The sequence below is a fragment of the Corvus hawaiiensis genome, chromosome 11 (assembly GCF_020740725.1).
Source record: "Corvus hawaiiensis isolate bCorHaw1 chromosome 11, bCorHaw1.pri.cur, whole genome shotgun sequence".
In the NCBI taxonomy this organism is placed as follows: Eukaryota; Metazoa; Chordata; class Aves; order Passeriformes; family Corvidae; genus Corvus; species Corvus hawaiiensis.
Genome location: NC_063223.1, coordinates 21,461,285 through 21,484,442, shown reverse-complemented (window position 1 = coordinate 21,484,442; position 23,158 = coordinate 21,461,285). Strand labels below are relative to the sequence as shown.

Sequence of the window (23,158 nt, the reverse complement as noted above, 5' to 3'; positions counted from 1 at the left end):
TTCAGGATGAGTGGAAAAAAAAACCATACCCAAACCACCATAAAATCCCCCTCCAACAACCCAACAGCGCAGGAAGAGATCTATATGTACATCTCGTTTGGTTCATAATGAAGGAGAAATTCCTGCTCCCAGCTGGCACCAGGGATCTGGGCTGAGTCAGAAGGGAGCAACCAAACCAGGAGGAACGTGGATTGAGAGGAGAAGGGATTGAGAGGAACATGGACTGAGAGAAACATGGACTGAGAGGATCAGGGATTGAGAGGAACATGGACTGAGAGGAACATGGATTGAGAGGAACATGGATTGAGAGGAGCAGGGATTGAGAGGAGCAGGGATTGAGAGGAACATGGATTGAGAGGAACATGGATTGAGAGGAACATGGATTGAGAGGAGCAGGGATTGAGAGGAGAAGGGATTGAGAGGAGCAGGGATTGAGAGGAGCAGGGATTGAGAGGAGCATGGATTGAGAGGAGAAGGGATTGAGAGGAGAAGGGATTGAGAGGAGCAGGGGTTGAGAGGAGCAGGGGTTGAGAGGAGCAGAGGTTGAGAGGAGCAGGGATTCAGCCCCTCAGATCTACAAACAGGCTCTGCCGGTGAGTGCTGGGTGTGGAGCCTGTCCTTGCTGCTCCAGCCCTCCCAGGCCCTGCAGAGCCTGGTGGGCATTAAAGCCTCTGCTGAATGCTGAGAGAAATTCAAGACTCCGTGACAAAGAGAAACCAGAGGGTTAGTTAGGAAATCACAGGAATAAAGCAAGGAACCTCCTGGAGGAAGGAGCCCAGACCTGTTTCAGTACCTCTGTAATGCTGAAACTTCCCAAGACACCCCAGCACATCTCTGCTGAGGGCGAGGTGGGGCTGGCAAGCAGCCTTTTTATATTAAAAGACATTGTAAACAGTGGTTCAAACAATCACCTGTGGGGATGTGCTTAATTTTATGACACAGCACAACCACTGCATACACCACAAGTATCCAAAACCTCACCAGTGGCAAGCCCAGACTCAGCAGAGGCTCCTTTTGAGAGGATGGAGGTGGGGATTGATCAATTTGCTTCTTACCCACCACTGCTGGTGCCATTATTCCATCTGGAAACCATGCTGGAGGTTTTACTGGCACTGGCACCCATGCACGGACATTTGTGCATTTATGGTCCTATAGCAAATGAGCATCAGACAATGAAGAAATACTTCAGTTCCACAGTTTTGAAAGTAGGGATTTTTCCAAACTATGAGAAGTAACTTTCCCCCAAGCCTAGGAAATAATGATAATAAATGACAACAGAAGTAGAGTCTGATCTCCAGTGCACACTCTCCATACACTGCAGTGCTTTCTGACTCGCACACAACAACCCAGAAGAAGTGACAGTGCAGCAGCAAAGATCCTGGGTACACGCTCTCTAATCAGATTAGGCAATATCCCACAGCACTGGGATTTAAATCTAAAATTGCTCTGACATGGAATGGGACAAAAAGACACTTATGTAAGCTCTGTGGGTTGGCCTGGGCAGAGGGAAATACAAATTGCAGCTGTCAGGCAGCAGAGCAGGTACGGCACTCGCTCTCCAGCGCTGGCTTTGTGGGAAGGAGATGGAGAGATCCATTAAATAACTCGGGCTTTGCTCCCCCGCTCCCTCCACGCCAACCCTGAGTGTGCTAGGAAGGGCACAGCAGCTTCCCACCACATTCCTCAGGGCACAAAAGAGCTTCCTTGACTTCAGTTACTAGGGTTGCTGAGCCAAGGGCTGAAAGCCCTCTGGATCAGGGGTTGGATCCCAGCTGGTTGTCCCGCAGCACCACCACGCTGGAGAAGAATGGCCTGGGAGAGCCAAGCTCACATAGCGGCCAAGGGCATGGGCACTACCAGGGAAACTGCAACAAAGACAGGGCCACTGCACAAAAGCATTTTTCTCTCTCCTGGACTGCACAAAAGTGGATTGGAGGAGTTTAGGGCTGGCTGTGGAAAATGAAAGTGAACAGCAATATTGCTGTCATCTTTCACAAGTTTTCTTGCTTGTGGCAGCACAAAGCAGGAAAATCTCTATTTGTGCACGAGCAGCTGTGCAAACACTTCTGCTCAGGACCAGGCCAGGAAGTGGGGCAGAGTAGAGGGAAATGCAGCAGATGAACTCTCCAGAGTGTGGTGCCTAAAGTAGGACATGGAAAAGGATTTTTAACATGTCTGTGTAAATGTTAGTGTTGAGCAAAGCAGAATTCTCCACTTTGGATGCCTGAAACTTCTGAAGAACAGGGATCCAGTGCCCACTTCTGGAAATCCCAGCTCGCTGGTTTCAAAGTCACCTGTAAAACCTCACCTCAGCAAACTCCCAACTGTACACATTTATGAAATAACCAGAACTGCAGAGCTAAACCTGGGAAAGCCGCCTCTCTTCTGGCACAGATCTTTAACCCAGCTGTGCTGACAGAAAAGGCATCAGAACCTCAAAAGCAGATGCCTGTGCACATCCCTGCCCCAAGCCCTGCAGAAAGGTACCTAACAGGGCATCAGGGCTGGGCTTGGGGAGGGCTCAGTGTCACAGGCAAAAATGCTGGTGATTGGTGGCCAAATATCCACCAGGAGAAGGCACCACCATGGTTTGAGCAGCAGAGAAAGCTCACCTCCATTAATTCTCCACTGATCAAAACCCCGACAGTTCCAAGGCATCTTTGCCCTTCTCCACACAAGACGCACTAAAAGTAGGGAAGGCTCCAACAGAAAGGAGGCATTGGACCAACCTGGACAAGTTTTGCCATTCCAGTACGAATTATAACCTGTCCTGCTGCTTCTGCCTATTCACGTTCCAAATTAATCATGGTTTCCTTCAGCTTCTACAGACAGGCCAAAGCTCTCAGCCAATTCCAACAGTAGAGCACAGCTCAAGCAGGGTGGCAGAACCAAGCTCTGTCCAGCAAACATTTTTATTTAAAACAAATTTTGCATTGATGTGGAACATGCGCTCCCACCTGAGCCAAGTTCCTCAGTGTAATCTGGTGCTGCAAAGAGCAGCACAAGAAGGACACAGAGGGAGGATCTGGCTCAGTTTCAAGCCTGGCAGAGGGGAGCCCGTGTTCAGGTTTCACATTTTGCAACTTTTCTGATGTTTCTAGCTGAGCTCCCCACTGAGAAGGTGTTAAATCAGATCCCGTCCTTCCTAGGATTATGGGCTGTACTTCCTTCCCAGCCTGCTCTCTAAATCCTCCAAAAAGCATCTTCACCAGGCAGCCAGAGAAACCAAAATGAGCCCTGGACTCGGAGCAAGGGGCCAGTGTTGAGGTCAGGATGGCAACTGAGGTGGAACCAAGGCAGGGCCCCGGCAGCAGCTGGAGGCTCCGTCTGCCCCAGCGGGGGCTGATCCAGCTGCTGGGGCTGCCCAGAGCCAGCAGGGCACCGAGGGGACCATTCCTGAGGCAATTCCTGCTGTGGGGAGGAGAGAAGGGCTCAGCCCCAGGCCAGAGGAAATTTGGTGTTTTGAGCAGCAGCTTTTCCAAGGAAGGAGCCACTGGAGTGGGGAGGCAGAGTTGGGGTCAAACAAGGTGTTATATATTATAATATTGGCTTCTCGCAACGATTAAGGTAGATATTATATAATGTTAGAAATGCTTTTGCTGTGCGGATGTAGTTTTCTCTCTTTTTAGCAAGAATGTTAGCAAGTGTGAGCAAGTAAGAGAACCTCCAAGCGAGCAGAGGATGAGGCCCGAGAAGCTGCTGATCAACACTTTGTCCAGGGAACAAAAGGGCCCAAAGGCTGCTCTGCCCGGAGAGCGGGCAGCCAGGAGAGCCCAGAGCCGCTATCACCGCTCTGCCCGGGGGGCAAAGAGGCCAAAGCTGCAATCAGCCCTGACTGTCTGGAGAATTAAGAGATCCACCCCACCATCGACTCTTACCTAGCGGGCCCAACCCCAAGAATCAAAAGAAATAAAACCACAAGGCAGAAGACTACGCATGCACTAAAAAGACGGAACCAAGGAGTGGCCATGCAGAACAGCTTCGGGAAAAGTTTGAATATGAATAGAGAACAGACAGTAAAAATGGTATAAAAAGGACTCACCTCGAGCATCAGGTGTGCTCTTGGCAGAGCGCCAAGGCACCCGGCTGTCATCCCTTTGCTTTATTTTATGTGTCTCTTATTGTCTTTATATTAAACCCTTTAAATTCTCACAGGAGAGTGAACCTCGTTTTTCACAAAGGGGTGAGACAAAGCCTGGACAGTAAGAACACAACAGGCCAGTGGATTTCCCTCTCTGCCTCCTTCCTCACATGGTGCTTGGCACAACAGGGGGAAAATACAGGAACATGTTGAGAGATGACAGGACTGTCATGGAATCATTTAGGTTGGGAAAGCCCTGTAAGATCATCTGGTCCATCCCTAATTAACCCAGCACTGCCAAGCCCACCGTGAACCCCTGTCCCCAAGTGCCACATCTACACATCTTTTAAATCCCTCCAAGGATGGTGACTCAGCCACTCTCCTGGGCAGCCTCTTCTGATGCATGACAACCCTTTTGATTAAGAAATTTTTCCAAATCTCCAATCTAAATCTGCCCTGGCCCAGCCTGAGGCCATTCCCTCTCCTCCTGTCCCTGTTCCCTGGGAGCAGAGCACGACCGCCCCGGCTGCCCCCTCCTGTCAGGGAGTTGTGCCCTTAGACTCTGTGTTTCCCACCGAGCATGAAGCATAGTTGCTTTCTTCTGTGTTAACGAGTTCTTTTGAATTTATAAGTACTTGTATTAGCGGTAATGGTGCCCGCCCGCGGAGTGATCCGCCAGAGGGACTATTTGTGATGTGGTCCTGGCCCACGGAGGGATCAGTGCCCGCACAGGGATCAGCGCCCGCACAGGGATCAGCGCCCGCACAGGGATCAGCGCCTGCGCAGGGATCAGCGCCCGCGGAGGGATCAGCGCCCGCACAGGGATCAGCGCATGCGGAGGGATCAGCGCCCGCACAGGGATCAGCGCCCGCACAGGGATCAGCGCATGCGGAGGGATCAGCGCCCATGGAGGGATCAGCGCCCGCACAGGGATCAGCGCCCGCGGAGGGATCAGCGCCCGCACAGGGATCAGCGCCCATGGAGGGATCAGCGCCCGCACAGGGATCAGCGCCCGCACAGGGATCAGCGCATGCGGAGGGATCAGCGCCCATGGAGGGATCAGCGCCCGCACAGGGATCAGCGCATGCGGAGGGATCAGCGCCCATGGAGGGATCAGCGCCCGCACAGGGATCAGCGCCCGCACAGGGATCAGCGCATGCGGAGGGATCAGCGCCCATGGAGGGATCAGCGCCCGCACAGGGATCAGCGCCCGCACAGGGATCAGCGCCAGCGCAGGGATCAGCGCCCATGGAGGGATCAGCGCCCGCACAGGGATCAGCGCCCGCGGAGGGATCAGCGCCAGCGCAGGGATCAGCGCCCGCACAGGGATCAACGCCAGCGGAGGGATCAGCGCCCATGGAGGGATCAGCGCCCGCACAGGGATCAGCGCCCGCGGAGGGATCAGCGCCAGCGCAGGGATCAGCGCCCGCACAGGGATCAGCACCCGCACAGGGATCAGCGCCCGCGCAAGGATCAGCGCCCGCGGAGGGATCAGCGCCCGCTCAGGGATCAGCGCCCGCACAGGGATCAGCACCCGCACAGGGATCAGCGCCCGCGCAAGGATCAGTGCCCGCGGAGGGATCAGCGCCCGCACAGGGATCAGCGCCCGCACAGGGATCAGCACCCGCACAGGGATCAGCGCCCGCGCAAGGATCAGCGCCCGCGGAGGGATCAGCGCCCGCGGAGGGATCAGCGCCCGCGCAGGGATCCGCGCCCGCGCAGGGATCAGTGCATGCGCAGCTGGCAAAAACCAGCTTCACTCTTTGTAAAATTTGAAGGAAAGTTGAAGAAAAGAGACAGTTTAATAAAAGTTTAAGGAAATCAGGAGACAGCAGCACAAAGGGCGCTACGGCCGGGTGCTTCGCAGAGAGACAAAGGTGCACCTTTACACCCAAAAGATCGCCTTTAACAGCGAGCTCCCGCAGCCAGCTCACAATCCCAGCCCGCCTTCCCGGGCAGGGTTTCTTTCAGACCAGGGCTGCATTTCCATCCCCCGCTCTGGGAATCACCAGGTGCGTTAGGAGCGAGCCGATCCCGCTCCCTGAGACACAAGGGCTTGCTCGGAGACCGTTCCTGTTCCTCTGTTCCAGCCACTCTGCTCTCCCCAAAACACCATTTCCTCGGAGCCCCTCTGAAACTGCATTTCCATGGACCCAGGGCTCCAGAAGCTGCAGAGCCGTGCAATGGGGTTTTTTTGGGAAGGGACCTTAAGCTCTTCCAGTTCCACCTCTGTAATGAAAATTTCAGGGCTCTAAGACTCACAGAATGATTTGGGGTTGGAAGGACCTTAAAGCTCATCCAGTGCTACCGCTGGCACGGGCAGGCACACTTCCCACTGTCCCGGGCTGCTCCCAGCCCCAAAGTCCAGCCTGGCCTGGAACATTCCAGGGGATCCAGAAGCAAATCCCCCCTCTCTGGGCAGACAGAATGAGCTAAACCTGGCTATTCCTGAGGGAGTGATGGCAGCACAGCCGAGTCCTGCATCCCTGATTCCCACTGGGACTCTCCATGTCCTTCCTGCTGTGGGATCCAGGAGCTGCAGTAGGATTTTTGTGTTTGGTGCTGCATTCCCAGCACAGCAGAACCTGTCACCCTCGGAAACACGGCCAGCGTGACAAGTTTTTGCTCCCTTTCTGCTTTGTTTTTGCTGTGTTTTGTTTCTCTCGACAGCTGTTTTATAACTTCTGTGTTGCTGTTTAGATATCAAGCTTTGGGGCTGAAGTTTTTTTATTCCCAAGTGCTTGCTGGGAGTAAAACTACACATCTGCAGTGTGTGCACGTGGCTTGGGCTGTGGATTCACAATTCTGGGGCAAAAAAAAGTCCCTTCACACCTGTGCTGCTGGTGGTGTCCCCTGTGAGAAGTTTGGTGGCTCGTTTGTGGCTCTCTCAGTTGTTCCCTTTCACAGAGCCCGGCATTTCTCCCCTTTTCAATTTCATCCTGCAGAGCTTCGTTCCTGCTGCCGCAGCGTGTTCTGAACCCTCCGCTCGTAGCCTGGGGCTGCCTTTTGTGCTGCTCCTCCGTGGGGCTGCCTTGAGAGCGGAATCAAGGTTGGAAAAGACCTCGGAGATCACTGAGTGCAACCAGCACCACCACGGCCACCGCTGACCACTTCCGCCCATGCCACAGCCACAGGTGTTGGAGCACTCCCAGGGGTGGGCACTCCAAACCTCCCTGGGCAGCTGTGCCAAGGCCTGAGCGCCCTTTCCATGAAGGAATTTCCCCAATATCCACCCTGAGCCTGCCCTGGCCCAGCCTGAGGCCGTTCCCTCTCCTCCTGTCCCTGTTCCCTGCGAGCAGAGCCCGACCCCCCCGGCTGCCCCCTCCTGTCAGGGACTTGTGCAGAGCCACAAGGTCCCCCCTGAGCCTCCTTTGCTCCAGGCTGAGCCCCTTTCCAGCTCCCTCAGCCTCTCCTGGGGCTCCAGCCCCTTCCCAGCTCCGTTCCCTGCCCTGGACACACTCCAGCCCCTCAGTGTCCTTCTTGTCCTGAGGAGCCCAGAAGTGCCCCAGGATTTGGGGTGGTGCCTCAGCAGTGCCAGCACAGGGGACAATCCCTGCCCTGCTCCTGTGGCCTCACCATGGCTGGCACAGGGGCCGTTGGCCTCTTGCCCCCCTGGGCAGCCCTGGCTCGTGTCCAGCCACTGTCCCCAGCACCCCCAGGGCCCTTCCTGCCAGGCAGTTTTCCTTCAGGCCCTAAGACATGCCATGAAAACTCATCTGCTTGCTCCCAGTTCTAGCTGCCTCTAAGGAAACAAATTTCCTCTTGAGCTACACAGCAGAGTCTGCATATGAAGGGAAGAAAGACAATAGTTTCCTAAAAATAGCCTGTCTTGCCTCTCCCTAAAGTGTACCAGCCTTCTTATAGCACTTATCTGTCTCTCTTGAGATGCACAAATTGCCACAAGAACCCAAAGAAATGATAAGGATGCCATATTTAACCATGGCTTGGAAACAAGCCCACCACCACCAGGAAGGAAAAGCAGCTGCTTTGTAGTTTTCCAATCTTCACCTGCAAGGATAACTCAGCACTCCAGAAATAAAGATGAAAACCAAAAGCCACAAAACGTGACCAGAACTGCTCACATGTTGGTATTCCTGAGGAGATACCTGTGTAATTTAGAGCCCAAAGAACAGGTATCTACTCCCCAAGTCCAGCTTCAGTTCAGTGATGAGATTCACAACTGCTTTCTGTAGCTCTCCTGGTATGAAATTCCCTCTTGGTGCAAAGAGACAAAGCTCTAACCTGCAGTGAGAGCTTGTCTCTTATACAGTGTTGCCATCAAGGACATATTCTGGTCAGTTCCTTAAATAAATATTAATCACTTAATCCTCAGAAACCAGAGTTTCATATTTCTGAAGAATTGACTAGCCAATGTATACCTGTGCAGTTTTACGGGATTCTGCAATCAGTCTGAAAAAAAACCCAGTAAAATTAACAAAAAGAGAAACAAAACAGAAATGCAAGATGCAAAATCATGAAAAGTGCTGGCCACGAAGCCCAGAGCAAGGTTATTTCTGAAAGACAATGGATTTTGTTCTTCCTGCTAACATAAGGGTCAGGATACAGCAAAACACACTTATACCACAAGTGCAAAATTATCCTGACAACCCTGGGAGTCTGCTTGAGGCCCATTGCAAAATCTACAACATTTTCTCATAACCATGTAATGATATTCCCTTCTGGACCCTGTAAGATTTTTGTTTAAACCAGACAATGGATGTTGGAGGGAGATGCAAGGAGAGAGAAGCTTTTTCCACTCATCATGGAATCGTATCAAAATTAACAGATAACCAGTCCCTTGCAAAGCTTTCATACTGATTGCCACCACTTCCCAATCAATCCCAGTAGCTCCAACAAGGCTGGGGGCACCCATAAACTATTGTGGGTGGATTTTTCCTCAACTCACATTAGCACAATCTTCTCCTACTACTTTATATTTACACATCACAACATTTTGGGCCAAACCAGACGGATTTCCAGCAATTTACAGAAGAACCAAATGGCTCTGGGGTACCTGCCTGCTTTGGTGATTCCCACCTTCTGGAGCAGTGTTTCCTTTGCTCTTTGCACTGTTGTATTTCTTTGCAATAAGGTCTTTGCCACAATTTCTAATTTGACCTCCTAGGCTGATTAAATATAATAAATAAATAAATAAATATAATAAATAAGTAAATATAGTAAAAATACTAAATATAATAAAAGATAATAATCACCATCTACTGCAAGCACACACTCACTTCTAGCTCCCACACAGTAAATAAGATGTGCTTTAGCAAAGCAAGGACAGCATTCCCATATTTATTTGGACTCTTGGTTGTACTCCCATCCATCTGAAGTTTGATGGAGCAGGTTGATAGCACAAGTTACTGCTGCATAAAAATGGGTTTGCCCATTGTTTTTACATTAGTTGGGTGCCATTCTTTAGCCCTGATCGGTGTTAATTGTTGCTGTGCAGACCCCAAGGCCTTCCCTGAGAGTGCACACTGGTTGGAAGGGGAGGAAATGCAACAGCTGGGGAACACGGAGAGGCTCAAAAAGGTCAGAGCTGGCGGCATCAGGGTTGATGCTACAACGGGTTCCATCATCCATCCCACCTGACACCCAGGAAATAACCCAACATTCCTGGTCCACCTTGGCCACAGAAACAAGCCAGACACGAGGTCAGAGGAGCAGTGGATTTACTGTCCTGCGCTGCACTGCAGACATCAAAGGTGCCAACTCACAGGTACCACCAACCCCAAGATTCGCTCCCCTTCTCCCACCCCCTTGCCTGGGAGGAGATGAGGGTGATAAACAGCCCACCCAGCCCTTTTTCCTGCTGTTTAGCCCCTTTTTTTGGCGTTTGTGGAACAGCTGCCCTCCGGTCCGTGCCGTGGCCGGAGCAGCCCCGGGGAGCTGCTGCGGGCAGGAGTTGGGCAGTTCTGACTTCCTGCCTTAGGGGCATTGAGCCTCTGCTGGCCCAGGGAGCTGCACAAAGCCCGACCTTGGAGACACACCAATGCAGGAAGCCAGGACAGAAAAAGGGAGCAGCAAGTACTCAGAAAGGCAAAGTAATTTGCCCAAGCAGGAGGCTGGAGCAGAATTTAGAGCAGAGTTTCTTTGCGTGCCAGTGCAATCCCTTAACCTTCAATAATAATGCTGCTACACTCTCCTAACAGCCTCTTTTCATCTCCAGCATGTACAAATGACTAAGTATGAAAGACTTTTTGCCTCGTGGAAGCAAATAAAGGCAAATAAAAGCACACAAAAGCTCCGGCAAGGATCACGGTCACTGGGGAAGAAAATAAACCTCAGCGTAAGTAATTGGGGGTGGTGTTTGTTATTTAATTTTTACCAATCTCTAAGCTGAGAAGAGAATGCCCTGGGATGCCATAGCCAAAATTGCTGGCAGGAGGTGTTTCATGAGGGAAAGGAGATGGAGAAGGTGCTCCTGCTGCCCTGAAGCTGCTCTGCCAGACCAGAGCCCAAATCTGCCAGAGCCAGGCCTGGGCACTCAGCACATCAGGGTCACCAGTGGTGTTGGAAGCCTATGAAAACCAAAACATTGCCTAAATTATTTGGAGCTGCCACATCCCCAAAGTAAAACACTTCCTTTGGTGAAAACATGATGTGAAAACATGATATCAAACCCTCTGCCTGCCTTCTGTACGTGCTGCTCCAGCCCCCTGGGATGTAGGTTTGTTTGAGGACTGGAAGCAGCTCCCATCTGTCACTGTGTCATTTTTTGGAGGTGTTATTGTTTTGGGTAAGAGTAGGTAGAACCACATGTCGGAATGCAGCAGAAAGAGCATCATTCCAGCCTGAATTTTTCATATTTAAAGCAAACACTGACTGTTGATCAGCAGCCTGTGAATGGCACCTGTTTTGTGTCATTCCCCACATTGCACCACTACAAGAGCCCAGTGCTGAAGAGGAGCAGCAGCCAACACTGATTTGACCAAGACTGCAAGGCCAAAATGTACAGAATTTGACCAAAACACCCAGATTTTCACCAGATACTCGGTGTTCCTCAGCCTCTAAATTCCTGTGTAACTCCCAGTGCCCAATCAGGCCAAATTTAGACCAGATACTGTCTTAAAATGGATCTCTAATCGGAAAAGGATGTTGATTCTTAATGCTTGAAAAGGTGCACCTTCACCATTGCAGTGGGTGGGGTGGAGAGAGGGAAACAAAGTTTTAACACTTCTCTTTATTAGCCTTAAAAATATGACCCAAGATTCAATTTCATGCTTAAGTAGGAAGCCACAAGGACTAGAAAAACAATTTCTGTAAAGTGGTGATGAAGAAAAATTAGAGCTTTGAAGATCAATTCAAACTCAAGTAAAGCTTCAAAAGTATTAATAAAACCAACAGAATTTGGGCCACAAAAATAAAGCATTTTTGTTCTGGATGTCTCCCCTGTGCTCCTCCTGCCACCTCCAGTGAGTGCTTCTGATTTTGGGGATATTTGAGCTCCTCATAAACCTGAAAATGCTGCCTGAAAGTGCCAGGGCTGAGTTATTTTCATGGGATGACATCTTGGCACATTTGAGATCAGATTTTTTCTGTGTGACTGGGCAAGTCACTTTGGGTGACATCCAGAGGGGACCGTGGTGTGAAGCTGCCAGACCCACCCACCAGGCAGGCTCCACGGAGCTCCGAGCATCAGAGTGAGGGCTAGAAACACATTTTGACAGAGAGCTAAATTATCCCCTTTTTTAGAGACTGGCTGTGCCACCTTTGTGCAAGATGAGCTTCTTTCAGTTTCTATCATTTTGTTGCAATTCTTTTTTCTTCCCCCCACAACTCCCACAAAACTCCTTTGCCAATTTTAGCCCAACACAAGGCCTGCACTTCCCCAAGCCTGGTGGAGAGGAGGAAGCTCTGGCAGATGCTGTTTCCTGGTTTACAAAGCCTCTCGACTGACAACAGCAGCTGCCAACACTGCTAATCCAAAGGATTCTAATTTTGGGGCTGCCTCTACGTTTTAGCTCGTGGCTTCTTTTAAATAGCCCTCCCTTCTGAATAAGAGAAGACTTTACATTGGTGATTCTTACATGCAGCTATCATACAGAGCAAAGCAAACAAAAAAAGGCTGCAGGCACATGCACATGTTAATGCAGTTAAGACTCTTGGCAGGAGAAACTGGAAAAATCAGCCCATTTTGGAGGGGGTGCAGTATAGAGAAGAAAAGACCTGAATCTGAGGTTACCCTTTTCAGATATAGCTCCAAGCTAAAGCCACATTTTCTATCTGTTCTGTTTTCTTTGATCCTCAAACTTCAATCCAAGCCTTCAAGTTTAAATGGGATTTCAGTCTGAACTAAAAGCAGTTTAAATGGAAACAACGAATTCTTTTCCCCCCACCCCTCCTGCCAAATCAGGAATTTGAAGCTGCAATATCGAGGTGCTTTGCAAATCTATAAAACTTTCTGGCTTGAAGTGATAAGGACAAACAATCAGGGCACTCACTCTGAAGGTAGGAGATAAATAGAACAATTTGTTTTCTTTTCAGTTGAAAAAAAAAGGAAACATAAAAATAATAAAAATAAAAAGCTTAAGATAAATTCGAGCATTTTGCAAGTGGTCATTGCATGAAAACCAGTCCTTGCTGGTTTTGGCTGATGGCTCAATTGCATGGCAATACCAGCAGGGCAAGGCTTCACGCCTGTCCCAAAGGATTTCCAGCCTCCCTTGAAGACAAGCATTGGGGTCAGTCTGTTCTAAAACCTTGGCATCGCTCTGAACGGAACACAAATGCATTTGGGGGGATTTTGGAGCTGTGAATCCCAGCCCTAATTCCCATAACAACAACTCAGCAGCACCTCAGATCAACTTCCTGTAACTAATTGGCCTTTCAGAGATGCAAACCTTCTCCTGAATTCTCACACCCTCACGGCAGGAAGTCTTTGCTTGGCTCTGGGGCTCGGATTTGGATTTGTCAGGTGAGAGGCTCTGGATGCAGCCTCTGCTCGTGCACCTTTCCCTGGACCTGTCAGGCCCTGGGTGAGGGGACTTGGGATCCCTTCCTGGAGGGATCCTTTGCTCCAGGGCAGTCATATCTGTGGTGTGGCACTTTATTTGGGAGGTTAAAAGTGCACCTGCGTGGTTTTTACCTTCTGACTACTGTGGTGGTTTAAATAGGTTTATTTTGAATGTATTGAAGTATCCTACACGGATTTCCAGTGTGGAGGGCACGCACTGAAAACCATCACTAGAATTTTGGTTTGACCTGTCTGTAGCTTCAAAGAAGTAAAGAAGCTTCAAAGTTTTGCTGCTTTGGTCAAAATAAATATATGGAACAATCTCCTCAGGCATCCCTTGAGTGCCAGCTAACTAATGGTCCCTTGCTTGGGACCATTACAAATGTCTGGCTCTCACACAAGTCAGTCATTTCTAATATAAGACAAAATATCCACTTTACTCGCTGCAATATAAACACAGATTAACAATTCCCTGCCTCATGAAGGAATTGCTTTGTGGGTTTTTTTTTTATTTTCAACAAACTTACCAGCAGATATCCACGTACCAGCAGTGACATTGCTCAGAACTGCCAACCAGCTGAAAGGGTCATGGAGGCACACAGCACCAAATGCTGGCTTCTGTCATGACTCAAAGCCTGCTGCTTTTATCAAACAGAAAGTTAAGGCACCATCTGGTGAACGTCAAGGCTTCAAGGAGAACTCAAGACAATCTGGAAGCAAAGGTTAGTTCTGCAACCTGGGAGCCACTGTCAACAGCTGGGACAATTTTCCCCTCAGCCTGTGCCCCAGAAGCAGTGCTTGGAGTCCTGGAACTCCTCTGGCAGTGATGCTGAGGCCACACTGGACCAGAACTCACTGGGAAAATCAATCAGGAGCCCAGACCAGCAAGCAGGAGGAGAAAACCTGCAGGTCCCAGACAAAACAGGGGAAGTTCAGCACCAGGTATATTCCTGACAAGGGCCAGACAAATGTTCTGAGAGACAGCAGAGGTTCACCCTGCTGGTGACACGGCAGGTCCTGTCCCAAGGGAAGTGTTAAATCCTGTTTGAGCCCATTGACCATCCCTGTTCTGAGGGGACCACTGCTCATTCAAAGGCAGAAATTGAATTCTTTACTCTCAGCCACTACAAAACACATTTTCCATGATCTCTCGGGCATATTTTTCAGTAGGAAGCCTTAGGAGGACAACACCTTCCTTGAGGAGGCGAAGGACAGAGTTACCTTCCCCCCACACCATTTGTTTGAATAATAAACCACTTGAGCAAAAATATGACACATGGGAGGTATGATTTTTTTTCCCCTGGAGGAGATTAGGTTGAGCTTGCCTTTTTTCCAAAGGTACACAGTTCATCAGCAAGAAGTTTAAGGAGGAAAAATGTGTTTTCCTATCAGGTAAGAGTGCACACACACACTGCTTGCCTTGCTCTCAAAATGGATGAGTCTGCAGCAGTCTGCAGGACTGACAGCTTTAATTTCATCTGCCTGCTCTGACAGAGGATATCAAGAAACATTTTTCCAGATCCACACTTGAGGATTTGAACATTCATACCGACACCACTTTAATCTCATTTGACTCTACAGAAAAAAAAGCCCAACCCAGTTATATGCATTTAGTTACATCAGATAAAACCTTATTTGCTGCAGCAGATAATTTGGTTTGGTGCTTTCTCCCCCACCCCTGTTTTTTGGGAACTGCTTTTTCTCCCCCTCAGACTTCCACAGCCTTCCAATTGCAAGGTTCGTGGCACTTGCCAAGGGTGAAGGAATCTAATTTGCTAATTCAATCATCATTTGCAGACTAATGACTGCGAGCATATATAAAACCAACATTAAAGTATCTGAAACAGCAGCTTTGGTGGGGAATACATTCTCAGAGTAAACAAAACCACTTTGCAATTGAAGCATTTAAAGCCTGAGCATGTTTCTGGTTCAGGAATTCAGTCTCTTCCTGGACAGCAGCTCTCTTATTAATGAAATTAGCAGTAATAAAAGCACAGATCAAACCTTCCCCCACAGCTGGGCTCCTCCAAGAACTCCAGCTGGACCCACTTTGGGGTTAAGGCCGCACAACAGGAAGAGCAATAAACCCTCTACTTATCAATCAGTGCTTCAGATTCACTCAAGAAGCCACATTTCTTAGTGTTTCTCTTTAAAATTCCTCAAGCTCCCTATATTCCGGCTCAGATTAAAGGATATTTGTATGAAAATAAACAAAAAACCCAATTTGACCCAACAGCAACACTCAGTTCTCTCTACTGAGATGGCTTTGGGCCAGGTCTGTAGCTGATAATGAAGTCTATCAGGAAAAATTCCGTTTCCTGAAGCACATCTGGCAATCCTACCCCTGGCCACCTGTAAAATCTGCCCGTGACCCTGAGCTGGCAGAGAGGGTCCTCACTGGAAAAGGGAATGTACAAATCCACCACGGAGCACACTCCTGCCATTCAAGTATTGCAAATGACCCTTAATCTCAGGGAGTCCAAATTAGATTATCGTGCCAGAGTTTCTCCAGTGGAGATGTGAGAGGAGTGCCCTGAGGCCCTCACAGATGCAATAAAAACCTTCCTTAATTTATCTGAGAAAGCAGCCTCAAAATGGGGACGGCTGTATTTTTTTGGGCAATCAGGAAAATGTGCTGCTTTTGGATAATAGGTGAGGAAAGTTATCCATCAGCAGGCATCCAGGGTCATTTAGGATGGATTAGCAACTATTCCTTTGCTGCCACACCATAGTACATGTTCTACTCCATGCTTTCCCCTTCATGGATGTCACTTTGTCCCACCACAGGGGCTCCTTGGGATCGATGCATTCGACTTCCATCAGCATCTCAGGGCTGCCCAGACAACCTTTCCAAAAAAGAGCGGATTTCCAGGTAAATACATGGAACAGATCTTAGGAAAACATGTGTTTTCACATTGGAACAAATGAGGGAGGTATTGATCTCACATGATGCCTGCGAGTTCTCTCGGCAGCAGCGATTCCTTCCTGCCAGGGCGTTACATAGAGCAGCTCCCAGAGGGCAAAAATCAATAGAGGAACATTTGTCTGTTTTACAGCAAAGGTGCAAAAAGAAAGGTGGAATGGCCACAGCCATCTAACAGGAACTGATTGAGCTGGAACAGGAACCTGGAATGGGAACCTGCTCCTCTTCAGGAAGCACAAAGTTTTCCACATCACCCAGCAGGCTCTGGAGGATCAGGTGGCTGCAAACACCTTCAAGTGCAGCCTCTCCCCACACAAAGCTCCTGTGGTGGGGATCATTCAAGCTTCCAAAGGTCACCATGAATTTAAGAATAGCTCTCATAATGCCTGTCCTCTTCCCCTCTCAAAATCAGAGTGCAATTTGCAGCATCCAAAGGATTTGTTTCACCAATTCCCACGTTTTGGTATGAGCCCTTCAGTAGCAATTTGGTATCCAGATCCTCGGGGAGATTTTAGCTCCTGAAGTCTGACTATCTGGGCCATGAACAACTTCTACACGCCTGTGGAGTTTGTCAAAAGAGGGGCAGGTTAGAAATAAGCAAAAAATCAAATCAGTGTGTAGGAAATGCTTTGCAGAGAATGAACCTGGAAGGACACAGCTAATCCCAGCTCTGGAACAGGTCTCAAATGCAAAGCAGAAAGAGCCTCCTTTGGTTATCAGCTGTGTCAATCACCATTTCTGCCTTTCTACCATTTATTTGAGGTATGTATTGAAAATACTTCAGGGCAGACCGAAGGCAGGATGGTAGTGCTTCAAATTCTTCACAAAGAAAGCCCAGAGTGCTAGGGGAAAGATCCCACGTGTCCCAAAATCAGCACCAAGCAGAGCATTCCAGCAGGCAGGCGGTTAAAAAGGCTCGGAAAACGCCAGCTCAGCTGCCACACACAGCCCTGTTGAATAAGCTCATCAGCTCACCCACTGGAGCATTTCCAGTGCCCCAGCTGACTTGCTGAGCTCGGGGATTTGCTTGGCTACACTGGCACGGGGAGTTTCAGCCCCATTTGCACGGCCACAGTCTGTGGGATCGGTTCCCTCGATCAGTATTTGCCAGTTTATCGTCGCAGGGCTGTGGTGTAAAATGATTCAGTGGTGCACTGGGGCTGAGAAATGACAGAGCAGTGCAGCAGCACACTGAGCCAAGGGAAAGGGAACCTGCCCAGCCTGCAGGGAGTGGGCAAAGACCAACCTTTGCTCAGGGAGATGTGACACTGTTGGTGAGGACATCATTGTTCCCATTCCTCACCTCTGCATTTCCATCTTCCCTGCTGAGGAGTGGCTGCTGAGGGGACTCTGCCAAAGGCAAAGCGAAACACCCCTCTCATCCCAGGAGCTGTGATTATGGACCACACTTTCAACCTAAAAAGTCCATTTTGTGCTCTGTTTCTCCGGCCTCAAGTACCTGAAATCTCTTTGAATTACCCTTCTCTTAAGGGCAGACTGCCTTTCCAAGAAGCATTCAGATCAAAAAAGAGAAATATGAATATTTTTTTTCATTTTTCTTCTCCCTTCTGTCCCTTTTGCCATGCAGAAGTGGCATACTATTGGATGACAGGCTAGGACATGATTACTGAAACAGCTCCTAGAGGATCAAAATTATGGTGACCACAACACGGTATCACTGATATCAGCTACCAAGATATAATGTTTGGGGGTTTAAAACTCCTCAAACCCTAAAAATCCCAGCCTGTTCTTAATCCCAAATAGACCTGCTTGCTCTCAGTTGAAAATTTAGCTCCTGGGTTGGTTTTGATTGCTCTACATAAGCCTGACAAATATTCCACACTTTTTGCCCCCCTCCTTAAATTTCTCCACTCACTTGCTGGTGGGACCCACTCGTTTGGAAAAGATTGCTCAGATCCAGAAGTGGGAACTCTTTGCTGCCATCGGATAAGGCAGCAGATAGCCCCAGCTCAGAACCTTTCTCAATTGCAATATAAAACAAGCAATGCTGAAAAAAAACAAGTGAGATTTCCTTTTTGGGATGGGCTTTATATTTAACCTTCAATTATATTAACTGTGCCATAAAAGTGGATGTACTACTGTCATTATGCACTGAAAAAAAAGCTACTTAAAATCCAAAATTGTATTGTTTCATTGCCTCACTGCTTGAGAGTATTTCCTTTTCCAAACATCTCCTACCCTCAGACCAAGGGAAATGTTAAAGGTGACAGGATCTCTCCAAGTGCTGAATATCCCTCAGAAAATTGCACTTTCAGGTCCTACAAAGCCAAGAGCAGCTTAATTGCCTGCAACTGCAATTCCAGCCACTGCAAATCATATACAGCTCTCCCATGAAAGCATTAAAGAGCTAAGACTTAATTAGCATCCCTGATTAAATAGCAATTCATACAGCCATTATATCTTCCAGTTAGGCAGCGCAGTGCTCTGAAAAAGCAGAGAAGGCAAAGAAAAAAACCACACACACTCCTCCTCCCAGCCAAAAAATTCACCTCCACCCACTTTCTCCAAACTTTATCCTGGGAAATGTTCATTATTTACGACTCAAAGGCCACTGCCAGACACACTTTGAACACTCCCAGGCAGAGCTTCCATCGGCAAACTCGACCTATCTGAGAGATCAGAGGCTGCCTCAGAAACCCTGGCAAAGACAAGCCCAAAAAGCAGCTCTGAGAGCAGCACCGGTGCTCAGCATGAGAAGACTCCCACAGACAGTCACGTTTCAGCAGCCTGGGGGAGGGAAAGGGGGCTCTCTCAGCAGAGGAAACCCCACGTCGCTGATAAAAGGCTCCAGAACAGGCATTGCTGAAACTCTGCTCCTGCTCTCCCCTGCTTCCACTTCACACTTGTCAAACACACCACAGTGGGAGAGAGAGGATTAGCTCCTTCTCGGGACAGTGGGATGGCAATTCCACACCCCCCTTGCTGCTGGGAAATGGAGTGATGGAAAAAGGGGAGCAAGAGCCATACTGGGAGTAAGAGACACATCCCTAGACACCCTCTCCGTGCTGGGATAGCACAGCCAGGGGTGACTACAGGCTGGACTAGGAGCTCGTGTTCTGTGGTGTGGGAAATCCCCTGGATTATGAATTTCCAGTCCTGAATGTAGTTATTCACCCATTAGCTCTGCTCAGAAGTGCTGCCTTGTCCCTGTTTCTTGCTGGATTTGGAAAGATCTCCAGGCAAGGAGGAGCAGCATCTGTTGCTTTATCTACCAAGTGGATAACGCAGCACAAACAACTCCTTCTCCCCAGCCAGCTCCCACCCTGGCCACGCTCTCCCAGGCTGGAAGGATCATTCCAGCCCCTTGTGAATCTCATTTTATGAAGCCAAGCAGGAAAGATGTACAAGAAACAGAGATGAAATAACAACAGCAATGAAGAAATAAGGAAAGGCAACAAAAGTAAATTAGGAGCTCATGTGCAATGACCATCAAAGAACATTTTATCACGACAGGTGTAGGATTAATAACACTGATCCTCTACTACAACACGGACTCTCAGTTCTCAAATCATGAAGGCAGATGATTTGTGGCTTTTAATGATAAGGCACAGGGTCAAGAACTGCTCTGGGGTACTCCCACACTGCTCTAGGAAAGCACAATGAGATTTTCGTAGCTTATCTCTCAGACAAGTGGAGAGTTGCACTGCAGCAATATTCCTCCCTGCAGCCAAACTGGAAATCTTAGAAACATGAAATAAGTCTGTGATGAGGAGAAATAAACTGTCATATGACAAGACTCCAGTAAATTAGCCAGACAGACAGAACAATGACAGATGGGATAGAAGAGGAGAAGGAGTTGCTGTATTTAGTGTTTGAAATGTCATTTGGATGCTGCTCACTGCTAATGTGCCTCCTGGGCCTTGCAAAGTCCTGCTCCATTGGCCTTCAGAAAGCCAGAGGTCAAATTTACATAGAAAAATCGGAATACTCGCTCATATCTGAACATTCCATGCTTCCTGCTAAAAAGCACAACATTCTCAAGTAACTTTCTGGAACAAATGTGCTCTCTGCAGCACAGCTGAACAGTCCCTCACATGCACCACACACACTCCTGTGCCACCTCTAGCATTCCTCATTTCCACCTCTTGTCCCATTCCACACTGTTCCCTTCACAGAGAACTTGGAGCTGCGTCCTTTCCTGTAGAACTGAAGGAAGCTCCCTTTTTCCATCACTTCTAAACCTTATCCAGCTATTTGATGTCAATATCCAAGGCATTGTTTGCTCCCTGATGCTCCCAAACCTCACCAGCCGAGTTCACCTCTTGCTCTTGTTTCTCCAGCTTAGCCACCGGTTCCTGCTGAAAGAGGGAACAACCAAGATTTTTGGACTTGCACAGCCCCAAAGAACTCAAGGCCATCACTGAACATGCAGAATATCTCAGAGATGAGTGTGGAGCATTTTCAGCTCTTTGCACTGCAATACATGACTGCTCAGTTGAGGAAAAGATTGGAACATATGGTCCCAATTACCTCTGTCCTCCTGCAACCAATATTTTCCTTTTCAGATACAATCTATCTGTCCTGCTCGGCAGCTCAGCTGGCTCCCCCTCTTCTCCTGAGGAGCACAACCACATGCAGATGCTATTTATACACTGGGCAAATTATTTCTGCAACCATTTTTTCCCAACAAGCCCAGCCTCGTGTCCCATCCCAAAGGTGAGAGTCGTGATCTGTGACTATGAAAGATGCCTTGGCACTTTCTGAAAAGTAAATCCAGAGTCCTGGCAAGGTGTCAGCTTTGGCAATTGCATGCTGTGGACCTGTAGTAGCTCTTTTCTAACAAACAGCTGATGAATTCCACCCCAGATGTGACTGGGAGTCTGTCCCAGGTTCCAGGAAACTGCTAAATCAAAGAACAAACTTCATGATGAGCACCATAATTATCAGCCTTATTTCTCATGGATCTGTCCCTACAGGTATTGAGGTGCTCTTTTTCAGCTCCCACAATCCCTTCACAATAGCTGGGCTCAACAGGGATCACAGGAGTAAATCTCTTCCTCACTTTCTCTTCGAAATGCTGGTCAGAAACCCAGAGGGAATACAAATGGCACACGAAACCTCATTTCCCTCAGCCTACAGCAGCAGCTTGGGAGTGCTCACTTACTTCCCATTTGAAAGTTTCCAAGCCTTGGCTGAAAGGACAGTCCCACAGGCACAGGGGTGACAGTGCCAAACGCTGACAAACAGATCTGAAGGGGAGTGAAATGTGTTTTGGAATAATGAATTCAGATTTATTCCCCCTTGCACTGGTTTATAAGGTGCACTGTCACATTTAGGAGCGAAAGTAAACCAAAACAATTTGATTTGCAAAAAGCCAATTGCAGAACAGCTTCTTCTAGGTAAAAAAAAAACAGACCACACATGGAAACTGCTACAGAAAGCCCCACAAATGCCTAATATCTTTCTATCCTATGTCTTAGGGTCCATTTAATTAGTACAATTTGAAAATGAGCACAACATGCTATCAAAAGCACTTCACAAGCAGAAACCCAAACCCAGCATTATTATGAGGCCCCATATTTCTTGTACACCAATGGCATGTCCTTGCTCAGCTTATCAATGTCCCCAAAAGGCCCAAACATGGGAATTTTGTAGCTCTGCAAGCTCAGCCAGAATGTGAAAGGGAAGAGGTGTTTGGAGCATCTCCTCCGTCATCACCACCCCCCAGGCTGAACACTTGTCACAGAGCCATGTGCTGCCAGGTACCCAGCAATTTGTTGCAAAGCAGAGAGCTGGATGCTCAATAACCCTCCTGGACTAATTTTTCTTGCTCTCTGGAAACAATTTTCTAGGCCATCTCTCTGGGAATGTCACCTTCCTAATGGGAAGCAAATAACTGCTGCCTCCTCCAGCCCCAGGAGAACACAGCTGAGGTTTACTTTTCTTTTTATTAACAATCTACAGCAGTGATGGCACAGGAAAAACGTATTTTATTCAAAACTGTAATCAACACTTGATGAGAATTACGTGCTTTCCCTCTGTGCTTTTTTTTTCTTTACACTACAATGGATAAGCTTTGCTTTAAACTGGTGAGATTGATGCTGGAAATTAAGGTAACACCCCAGAAGTTTAACATAGCTGAGTAGCAGGAGGAAAACACTGAGCCATGGTTCCATGAGACACCTGCCAGGGAGGAGATGGCTCCGTTTTTGGAAATGTCCTTTCCTTGCCTCGCTGCAAATGCTTCCATTAAAAAAAGCAAAATATAAAAGCAGCTGAGGTGTTCCCAACTGGCTCAAGGCTTCCCAGCAGCTGAGAGAACCCCAGTGAGCACTGAACTTTTCTGGGTCCTGTGACTGGGAACACTGAGAGAAATACTCAAAATACGATCTTACTTTGATGAATTCTTTCAAAAAAATTAAAAGATAATATTCAGTACCAACATTTCCGAAAATAATGCTGAGCCTAAGGCAGGACCACCGAGCAGCATTGCCCTGCTCATGCAGAGCTCCTGGAGAAGAGCTACAGGAATAGGGAATAGAGGAGAAAAATCCCTTCTGCTCCCTCCACTGTCCCTGGCTCCTGGTTGGGAAGAGAAGGAAGGAGAGAAGTAGCGAGCAGGCAGAATGTTATATATATAATATGTATATTCCTTACCTGCCACAGAGAATCCCGAGGCAGCTCCTCATTCACAAGAGGCTGTTACAGCTTTGGGACCAAACCACCTCTCTGCCCCATCCACAACGAGTTCGCAGAACCCTGCCCTGACTCCTTTTCCAAATTACGTTTCTATTCACCAGCTAAAGGCGGCTGCACACACCATTCCCCAGCGGCTCGTTCACCTCCCCAGCAGCAGCAGAGCTGTCCACGTTTCCCCACGGCAGCACTCGGCCTTGGAAGGTCCCCTGACCCTTTTGTCCCTGATTTCAAGCTGGGAACACTGTGGTCTCACAGAGCTGCCGTGTTTCTAAAGGAGCCAAAAGTGTTCCTCAGGCTCCGGGCCCAGGAGTGCATTCACTCATCCATCCTGGGAGCCCTTCCCTCTCCACTCTGGGAGGGAAGTTCCGAGGGATTGGAAGCCAAATACTGCTCCCATTGTTCAGGGCCAGCTGAGGGGAGGCAGCGCCAGCCCCACAGTTCCTGCAGCCCCAGGAGCGGGAGGCTGGGGGAACAGAAGCTCTTTTTGGGAACGCAGCGTTAACCTTGGAAAGGGAAGCATTCAAAAGGCTGA

General features: G+C 48.6%; 1 protein-coding gene across 1 annotated transcript in view; it reads right to left on the bottom strand.

Annotated features, from left to right (window-relative positions):
- The window catches only part of SLC6A1 (solute carrier family 6 member 1), a 44,472-nt gene extending 21,604 nt beyond the window's left edge, over nucleotides 1–22,868 (bottom strand). The window contains exon 1 of the mRNA XM_048315254.1: nucleotides 22,585–22,868. The gene's annotated coding sequence lies outside the window, so the exon portion shown is untranslated. The remainder of the gene's footprint in view (nucleotides 1–22,584) is intronic.
- Between the last annotated feature and the right edge of the window lie 290 nt (nucleotides 22,869–23,158).